We start from the raw sequence: 10,943 nt of genomic DNA, 5'->3' as shown, positions 1-10,943 counted from the left end.
TGAGGCTCCCTTCACCTGAGGGAGGAAGGTTAATCAGTCATTGTTTGAAGAGGCTGAGAAAAGCCTGACCCTGGTATAACTCTAACAAATGTTTGAAGTCCCCCCTCCCCCGTTGCTGGTTGTGCCTGGAATTAATGAAGTGGTTTTGCAGCTCACTTTCCTGTTGAGTGTGTACATTCTGCCTCCTAATCCTGCAGGCCTTGGTCTTTTCACCTAGCCTGGCTTTTGCAACTATTTTCTGTCCTTCAAATACAGTGATATAATGGAGTTCTTCCTGCTAACAGGGCTTTGACCCTGAGAACTTCATTTGAACCCATGATGGGTCAATAATGTTTCTTTCCTGCTTCTATAGCTTGAGAACTTTAAGAACATTTAGAGTGCAAGTAACTTCTCATCACCAAGGGAAACCCAGGAAGCTCTTGAACATCTGAGGTTTCAGAAGTGGAAGTCAGAGTGTCATAGACTTTCCTACTCTGGCTGACTTTACCCTGTGATCCTGAGACCTCAGCCTCCTAAGGTAGGGTGATGGGCATGAGCTACTGATTCTCTGCTAGGTTCAGAACTGTAATGACATTTTCAGTACAAGTCAACTGCTTATCACAAAGGGCTTGGGGAGCATATTAACCCTTTCAACATTGCATCTTTCAGAACCCTGTAGCACACAAGGTTATAATGCTAGAGTCTCAGAGACTGGGCATATGGATCTACTAAACTTGAACCTTGAGCTCTGACTCCAATTCTGGTATACATCAGCATTCATTTTCCAGAGAATGTTCTCTTAATTAGCAAATAGGAAAAGTACTTTGATTAACCCTCACATTTTTCCAGTTGTGTGTCTCGAACTCAAGCCTGGGCACTGTCTCTGAGCCCTTCAGCTCAAGGCAAACAGTACCACTTGAGCCACAGTGTCTTTTGGTGGTTCATTGGAGATAAGAGTCTAACAGGCTTTCCTTGCTTAGCCTTTCTTTGAACTGTGTTCTTCAGCTCCCAGTCTCCTGAGAAGCTAGTTTTCCAGATGTCAGCACCAGAATCTGGCCTATTATTTTTGAAAATCCTGGGGCTTGATCTTAGGGCCTGGGCACTATCTGTGAGCTTCTTTATCTCAAGACTAGAGCTCTACCACTTGAGCCACTCCACAGCTTCTGGGTTTTTCTGAGTATGTGGCACTGAGGATTCAAACCATGGCATTCATGCATGCTGAGCAAGCTCCTTACCACTAAGTCACATTTCTAGCCCCACCCTTAAATTTTATCCCTCAACTTGCCTATCCTCAAGAAAAGACCTCTGATTATAAATCATCTAAAGAAATCCCTATAGGAAGGTTTCCAAAGATAAAGAAGACAAAGCTCATCTGTGGGCGAGACTCTAAACATGTGAAGACTGTAACAAATGCTTCCATTTAATTATGTATCATGTTTCAACACTTAATAAAGTATAAATGAAAATGAATCAATGTCTTAAATTATTGTGAATCATTTTATAATAGATGTAAAACATGTACTAAATATTATGTGTATAATAATACTAAATACAATAAACAATAAATAAATGAATCAAATAAAAAATAAAATACAAAATCAATAATAAAATTTATATGTAATAAACATACATATGTAAGTATATATCATATATTACACATGTATAGTAATATTATTTTCCATTGCAGGGCATTCATTTGGGCTTTCAGAACTCTAGCCTGAATTTGTTTTCCTCAAAGACAGTAAGCTTCGTCTTCACTCTTGGTGCAAAATAGTTACCTGGAGGGTGAGATCAAATCACAGCAATTACAGAAATACTGACCCCAGTTCCACGACAGTAGCTTAATTTTTTTTTTTTTTTACTGAAAGCAGTTATGTTCATTCAGTTTCATACAGAGCATTTAAAAAAAAAAGCAGTGTAGAATTTTATACAGCTTTTCAGACATCCTTCCATTAATCCCAAAGTGCTTCTCTGACCACTACATTTTTTCTTTTTTTGTACATTTTTATGGCAAAAATGTTGTACAGAGGGATCACAGTTACATGAGCAAGGTAATGAGTTCATTTCCTATTGAGCATTGTTGCCTCCTCTTTTGTTTGTTTTCCCCCTACCTTCCCTTCCCTCCCATCTCCACAACTACTCCCCCTGCCGAGCTCAGTGACTTTTTTTGATTTTTGGCTTGGCACGGGGTTTGAACTCAAGTAGTGGCAACGCTGCACCTTCCCTCACATTGCTACAGATTTACCAAGACCCTGAGTACAAATTCCAGGTTAAGGAAGGAAACTGGCAGAAATTCCAAACCAGAGATCTTTATTTCTTTTTAATTTAGTTAAATAATTAATTAATTGTTTTATTAATTCTTTATTTTTAACCACGGGGCTTGAATTCAGGTTGTGGCTATGCTGACTCAGCTTCCATCACCCTAGGCTGTGGTGCAGTCTCTGGACCCATAGCCCATCCTGGGATCCTAGGCCCTGGGGGTTTGCAGGAAGAAAAAAAAGTAGGATACCACAAAAAGTGGCGAGCTTCAGAGGGCTGGGGTATTATGTCTTTTTCTTTGCACCGTGGGTCTGAATGACAAGGCTACAAAGTGGACATGACCTGCCGTTGCTCATACATGCAAGGCAAGCACTCTACCACTGAGCCACCTTCTATTTTCTCATTCCTGGGAGAAGCTGCACATGATCCTCATTTTCAGTCTGTACCTTTGGATACGGAGGAACATCTCTCCTTTGCTCTCCATCAATTCCCTACTTTCCAGTTAGAATGACTTAGGATAATAAAAATGTAAAAAGAGAAAATAAATCATCATGAAAAAAACAGATGCAGAAAATTCACTGTATTTTTCCCACAAGTTCAACCATTATGAACTATTGGGGAAATACATGGACACCTTATTCCCACTGGCACTGAAAGACTCTAGTTAGGCAATTCTGATGAAGATGAGTAACAAAACGAAAAAGTGAGAAATTGTATCAATTGCAAGAAAAAAAAATGGAGTAGGATCCAAGCAAATTTCTTCTTTGTGCTGCTGAAAATAATCGGCTTACTATAGTGTGGTGACTACTTTCCATAAAGGCCACTCATGTGAATACTAGGGATGACAATGAATATACCCCTCTTCATCGGGAAGCCTACAGTGGACATGTAGACATTGTCCATGAGTTGGTGGCTCAAGCAGCAGATATTCATGCAATAATTGTTAATGGCTGGATACCCCTGCGCAATGCTTACTCGTGGAATAATACCAGTGTGGCGTCTTTCTTACTTCATCATGATGCAAATACCAATGCCCAAACTAAATGCCTCTTGACTCCCTTGCATCTTGCTGCTGGGAATATAGATAGCAAAGATACACTAGATCTCCTTCTGTTGAACCATTATATCAAACCAGGTCTGAAGAAAAACTTGGAAGAAACTGCCTTTAATATTACCAAAAGGATAAGTATGTATCACTACTCTTTGAAGTTGTGGAAGGTTGTACAAATTGTTCTATTAAGTTGTAATGGTTCGGTTAAGTTTCTTTTCTTTTATCTTTTTTTTTGTTGAATTTTATTATTTTACTGTGAAAACACCATACAGAGGGGTTAAAATTACATGGGCAAGGTAATGAGTACATTTCTTATCAAGCATTTTTGCCTCCTCCTTTATTTCCCCTTCCCATACATTCTCATCTCCCTCCCACTCCCATCCCCCCTCACTACCCCTCCCCCCGTCAAAGTTGTAAAGTTCGTTTTTCTACCTGACGTCTTGTATATATCATTGTTGCAATGGGTCAACCTGTATCCCTATTTAAACAATTTGTTTTTTCCCTTCCATCCACAAATCATACCAACATCAAATAAAATTAAAGTAGGGGTTTTACGGTGGTGGAAGGACATACAAAGCAGCAAAGATATCATCTTATAAATATGTTAGAAACAATTGCAAGAAAGAAAAAAGTAACATTTGAATCCTTATCTTGGGGTTCAATTCAACTAATATCAACTTATCTGACCATTTCTGTTTGTCTCAGACATATATTAGTTATTGCTAATAAGGGAAACCATGGGATCTATGTTTCTTTGGGCCTGGTTTACTTCACTTAATATATTGTTTTCCAATTCTTTCCATTTCCTTACAAATGGGGCAATGGCATTCTTTCTGAGGGAGACATAAAATTCCATTCCATAGAATTCTATTTTCTTAATCCATTCATCTACTTAGGGGCATCAAACAAGACCATACTAAAGCTACCAGAACAACTATGTTTATCGCAGCATTATTTAGCATAGCTAAGATATCAGTTACGTTTCTTAAACATCAAAATGCCGGTCCATTCTTTGTGTCCATACAAAATATTTTCACAATCCAAATAACAGCAATATCTTACTGTAAAAATTCCGTGGAATTTTTCCAATTGAATTGCCTGACTTTGATGTCAAAATGTATTTGAGTTGTTTGTGTACATCTATAATGATTTCTGCAGAGTTTGTGATTTTTTAATCAGAAATAATTTGATCCTATCTGTTGAAATGAGTGGTACAGAAGCTAAAGATATTTCTGGTTCTTGACTGAAAAAAGAATATTTTAAAATATTCTATATTCTGTGTTTGCATAATATCCATAATCTATTTAATTCTTTCCTAGATATACTTTGAATTCAACATTGTTTTATAATATGTTATTTATTAATAAATGTGTCCTTTCAGATTGCATTTCGTATAGAAAATTTAAGATTATATTTTCTAGGTTCTTTTTTTTTTTTTGGTCCAGTCATGGGCCTGAACTCTGGGCCTCTGAACTCTGAAAGCTGACCCTCAGCTCTTCAGCTCAAGGCTAGCGCTTTACCACTTGAGCCACAGAGCTACTTCTGACTTTTTTCTTTTTGCGTATGTGGTGCTGAGATATCGAACCCAGGGCCTCAAGCATGCAAGGCAAGCGCTCTACCACTGAGCCACCTTCCCAGCCCCTTTTTCTAGGTTCTTATAGTAGTTTGTTTCTTTGGGATAAAATGATAATGTTAACTAATTTCAAAAGTTTTGTGAAGTTCTATGTAAAGGCCTTTCTAAGGTGAAGATTTAATACACTGATATCAAACTAACGTTTAATTCTAACACTTGCATATATTGTTACACTTGTAATTTTGTAATTAACCTTTTAATAACTGTTTTTCATTTCTGCAACTGAACAATGGAAAATATGGAATACTTCACAAATTTTCATATTATCCTTGTGCAAGTGTTATGTTAATCTCTGTATTGTTGTAATTTGGGTATACGTGCTGCTGAAGCATGTAGTATCCTCTAAATTTAAGTAGTTAATGATGCAATCTTTATACAGGCTTATATCCTTGGGTGCCTATTTGTAGCAAGGAAACCTTATTGTTCCTAACAATACTATTGATCTTATTTCCCTAAAATAATGTGTATAGTGGAAAAAAAATTACATTGTTCGGTCGATTGCTCACATTTGCGTTTTTTTGTCAATGACAATTTTAAGGCTTTTTCATTTTAGATTTGATCATACTTTGAAGCACTTATAGCTAGGTCCTAAGGTGATGGCTTTTTCAAGTTCTTATTTATGTAACTGAGTTAGCTTTGTGGAGCTAATAGATTCAACGTAAGCCTTGCTTAAGAGCTACTTCTAAACTTCTTCAGCTTAAATTTTCCAAATGAGGTCTTACTGGCACAAATTTCTACCTGACCCTTTATCCTTCTTCTATGTAGGAACAGACCAACCAGAATATCCTACCCTGACAGCATAGATTGTCTTACTGGAACAAAACTAATCTTAGTTACAAGGGATCATAGAGAGATGAACAGTTCAGCAGAACTGTTCAGACTAGAAGGTATTTTATCAAAATTTAAGTGTCTATTATACCTACCATTTCAAAAGTAACTAACGCCAAGGTGAAAAAAATTCGTCATATGCATGATTTCCTAATGTCTGGACTGTCTACCTTCCAACCAGGCAGGAACTTACACTACTGCCTTTCTATCACCAAATATTTCCATAGCTCCAGGAGAAGTCCATGTTTCTCCTCATTATTAAGCCTTAAATTGGTAATGTTTAATCACAGTGTTTCCTCTTGCCTCCAGGCTGTAAATCTACAAATGCTAAAGATTTAGGTCTAACTCTACCTATCACTGAGGTACAGATAATGCAATAATACTTTAAAACAGAGTTGTCTTTGATACCCTAACCACAACAGAACAATGCAAAACATGTGCCCTTTTTATTATATTATATGTAGTTATATATTTTATATTTATATGTGCTGATTTCATATTTCACACAGTGAAACTTAGTAGAATTAATTGATAATTTGACAAATAAATTGATAATTATTTATTCCAATAAAGAAAATTAGAATACAAATAATTAGGTTTAGAATACAAACTAGAATATAAAAAGTATCAATGTAATGTCTTCACTATAAACTTGTGATACCTTCTAAGTGTTCTTGTTCTTCTGAATTCACATGGTAAAAAAAAAAATGTTGATTTCCTCTAAAGTATAAGGAATTTTACTCTGCTGCTCTGTTTATTGTTTCAACTCGCTTGTTCCAAACTGTTTTTTCTCCATATTTCTGAAGCATACCTATTGATTATACCCAAATTTTTCTGATATTATGTATACAAGATATTATCTTCTGCAAGATGTATGGGTCCTAGGATCCCATGTCCCAGTTACCCGCATCATCATATAACAGGGTCAAGACTTCTCAACTAGGCCCAGGCAACATGCCAACAGAAATAATTGAAGAGCCATGTCAATTTCTCATTTCCAATAATATTTCAGGGCCCCAATTCCTTGAGAAGCAGGAATTAGCAGTAAGCAATAGTGAAATGCAAGTCAACTTAAAATGAAGGATGAGACCAAAAAATCTATGAGAAAGTACTGCAATTCAAACTTTCGGTTTACAGATGACTAGCCCATAGGAGTGAACAAGATCACAAAGTGTCACAAGACTATTTTTAATACCCCTTCCCTAATGATTAATGAACGATTTCAGTCCAGCATAAGTGGGCCTGAAAAATAGCTCCTGGAAGGATAGATTCACAATTGGTCTATAAAGGTCAGGAAAACTTGAATTAGAGGTCAAATGTAATTCAGAAAAAAATTAATTGAGAATATCCTTAGTGCTTGATAACACTGTGATATGTACAAGTTGCCATGTCGAAAATAAACTTTACAACTTGGGTGCGGGAGAGGGGAGGGAAGATTGGGTCGGGGCGCAGGGGGAGGATGCTAAAGGATGAGAAGTGGAAACAAAGGAGGAGGCTACAATGCTTGATAAGAAATGTACTCATTATCTTCCCCACGTAATTGAAACCCCTCTGTACAGTATTTTCACAATAAAAAAAAATACACTGGTACTTCAGTAAAACTTGGTTCTGTGGTATAAAAATGTTGTCATTCTCAAAATATTTAATCTCCTGAAAGTGTATTCTTTTTCAAATAATCTTTGAAAAATCAAATTCGCAAACCAGGTACTAGTGGCTCACGCATGTAATCCTAAATACTCAGGAGGCTGAGATTTGAGGATCACGGTTCAAAGCCAGCCCAGGCAGGAAAGTCCGTTAAACTCTTATCTCCAATAAACCACTCGAATATCAGAAGTGGCACTGTGGCTCAAGTGATAGAGTGTTTGCCTTGAGCTGAAGAACACAGGGACAGTGCCCAAGCCCAGAGTTCAAGCCCCACGAACTACCAAAAAAAAAAATCACATTCGCCAAAATAACATTTGACAAATAAATGATACTTAGTGGCAATAGAGTTACAATAGAGGTACAATAGAGTTGATTTACTTACCCAGCACTAATGCCAATCAGGTTCAACCATTCATTAAACTGTAGAAATAGTACCACCCACCATTTGTGTTATTCATTAGGTGCCTTTCAAATTTGTTAAATGTATCAGCCTCCCATATTTCAAACCCAAACGTTAGATAATAAAGTAAATTTCATCATTTAATAAGGTACATTTTAAAAAGTCACAAATAGTTGCCTTATCATATGTTATTTTATGTTTTTCCTATCTGTCTAACATAGTAAATCTTGAATATGGGTACTCGTCAGAGATGTGACAAACATAAAATCTGTCTTCTATTTCTATCATATTCCTCTATAATAGTAAATTTTAATTTTCTTTTTTTCAAAACTTAAATGTACTACAAAATATTATCCCATGTAAAATAAAATAATCACACACCCTTGCACAAAGCCATTTATAAAAATTGGTTGTTTGGAATACATTCTAAACCATTTTTAAACTTTCTTGTTGACTAACGATTAATCTTCTAAATGGATGAGAATTAAATCATGTCTAGGTGCTTCACGCCTCCAGTCTTGCAAATTATTATTGCAGATGAATGAATTATGGAAATATAAGCTGACATAAGTTCAAGTATATGCAGGATTGAAACTCCATGGAATGTATATAAACCTTTCAAACTATCAACAGAGAGTTTAACAGAATGACTATCAGGAAGTTGAAGCTAGAGAGGAATAATTGTAAATACATAGAATGAATGAAAAATGGAACAAGGGGCAAGCACAGCTAGAATATCAATGTACACAAGTGATAAGGAAGTGGTAAATCTGAAATACATCTTGTAGAAGGAGTTGGTTGACTATGATAGAAGGAGTGAAATCTGATCCAGGAGCATTGGACAATTAGATGGACATATTTAATTGTAACACACTTGCACAACCTTTTGAAATTCAGTTAAAAAACACACAAAAATTATAACCAAACAGCAATCTCTAGAGAGTATGAATATGACCTCTCAAAATTTTAAGCAGTTAATGAAGGGCAGTATTAAGAAAAGCAAACAAAACTATTAAAAGAGGGCAGTTTGGGGTAGGGGAGAAATTTGAACAGATTTAAATAGATTGTCTCAGGTTATAAATCACCTATATCTGCTGCAAATGTTATCTTCCTTCTGCGAGTTCTCTCTGAACTGGATACTCCACTCCTGAGCCACACTTGATAGCTTGTGAAGATAGAATGCAAGAGAAAAGATCAAGAACCCATTACTCCGCTGGAAAGAAAACAATTCTCTATGTTTTCTTTCATCTCTCTTCACTACTCTTTCTTCATACTTTTAAGTCAATTAATTTTGAATTATATATTTCCTTCTTTATTCTGGAAAAGTAATTGGTGAAAGTAATTCACTAAATATTATTTGCAATTTTTTTTATCATGCTGTTTACTTGTTCAAGGGAGTCCATTAAACTTCACCCCTGCATTTGGTTGCCATAAGAACCCAACATTGATGTTAATCAGGACAAACTGTAATGTAAAACTTTGTCTTCAAAAAAACCAGTCCAAGAAACTGTGATCACAAATGTTTGGATATCCGTTTTTCTTTTTTTCTTTTGCCTTGAAAGTCTTCTTGTGTCGGGCTGGGAAGGTGGCTCAGTGGTGGAGTGCTTGCCTTGCATGCTTGCTGCCCCGAGTTCGATTTCTCAGGACCAAATAAGCAAAAAGAAAAAAACCAGAAGTGGCATTGTGGCTCAAGTGGTAGAGCACTAGCTTTGAGCTGAAGAGCTGAGGGACAACGCCCAAGCCCAGAGTTCAAGTCCCACGACCGGACCCCAAAAAAAAAAAAAAAGAAAGAAAGTCTTCTTGTATCTAAAGTGCCCACAAACATAAGTATTCCAACACTTTTTGGTTCAATCACGTCTAACCTCAAAGATATCCTTTGCTAATAAGATGCTTAGAGGAAACCGCAGAATACTCCACTTTTATCTTCTCTCTTAAGACTCTCCTTAGATACCATATCAGAAACAGTGAAGTTATTCTTTGCAAAATTATTTCAATAGATTATTTTTCTCTTAGTCTTGCATTTGGTCAACAAGATATATGGAAGAGAATAAAGTTAAAGCACCCATACCTTGGATGACAGTGTCTGTTACAAAGGACAATGCTTCTATGTCCTATTTCTATGTCCTCCTCTTAGCTCTTGCCTGATTTCCGATTAATCACAGCTTCTTGGCTCCAAGTCTAGTGAAGGTGAAGGACTCTAAGACCTCCCCCACTGCTACATCTTCATGGTGTCTCCTTTAAAACTCTTTTAAGTTGCCTCCATTGGATGTGGGATTTATTTTCATGTCTTCATTCAATCAGTTCTGCATTGTAGTGAGCAAAATCTGTAAAATCACTTTAGGTAGCAAAAATATTACAATCTATATCAAAAAGTTTTGGCCTGCCTCCACTGTTGAAGCCAATTTGCTTAGCTAGGGCTTCTAAGAACACTCTTTTCTTACTTTTTCCATGTGGTCAATTCTTTTCTGATCCCAAAACTTTTTGGCTTATGTAATAAGAGAAGTATTCACTATCTCATTTTAATAAGGATTTATATTTGTGAGCCACTTAGAAATGTGAAATCACTGGTTTGAAGTATCCAATCAGAATTTTTTCTGTGTTTCAACGATTCACGTGCAAAGAAATTGTGGAAAGTATTACAAACAAAAAGTGTAAACCCAATAGCTTTTTTCATTGTGGAGGGCACTTTCTCCCTAAATATTTTGACCCAAATTATCTTTTTCAGAGGATTACTGTTTGGTAATTAAAGGTCAATTCACAAATTTTGATGTCTTTTTTTTTTTTTAAGAAATTTGAATTAAATTGCACTATAACCTCATTTCACACAGTGAGAGAATATTTCCTGGGTAAGGACAGTTTTCAAGGAAAGCTACAGGATTTACAGCAAGGTTTCTGAGGTTTGTTTGTTTAGTGTGAAAATGAGCCATCTTCACTCACATTGCTCCCTTTCCACTAAGTCTCCATGGATTTCTTTGCATGAAAGCCTATTTTCCCAGGCAATTTTAAATTTTCTTAATAGGCTACGTTGTTTAAAAGTTTGAACAATTAAAATTTATGTGTCATATTTTTAAAACTCTTTTGAAATTCCTTTATCAAAACCGCAAATTCACCAATCCTAATTCCACCTTTACCATCAAAAACAGTTAACA

General features: G+C 36.1%; 1 pseudogene; it reads right to left on the bottom strand.

The window, feature by feature from the left end:
- Positions 1-5,154: 5,154 nt before the first annotated feature.
- Positions 5,155-5,254, bottom strand: LOC122098045 (annotated as a pseudogene).
- Positions 5,255-10,943: the final 5,689 nt, after the last annotated feature.

This window comes from Dipodomys spectabilis, unplaced genomic scaffold, assembly GCF_019054845.1.
Source record: "Dipodomys spectabilis isolate Male_0828 unplaced genomic scaffold, ASM1905484v1 ptg000454l, whole genome shotgun sequence".
NCBI classification, from domain to species: domain Eukaryota; kingdom Metazoa; phylum Chordata; class Mammalia; order Rodentia; family Heteromyidae; genus Dipodomys; species Dipodomys spectabilis.
The sequence above is the reverse complement of the archived record's forward strand: the minus strand, read 5'-3'. Positions and strand labels throughout refer to the sequence as shown.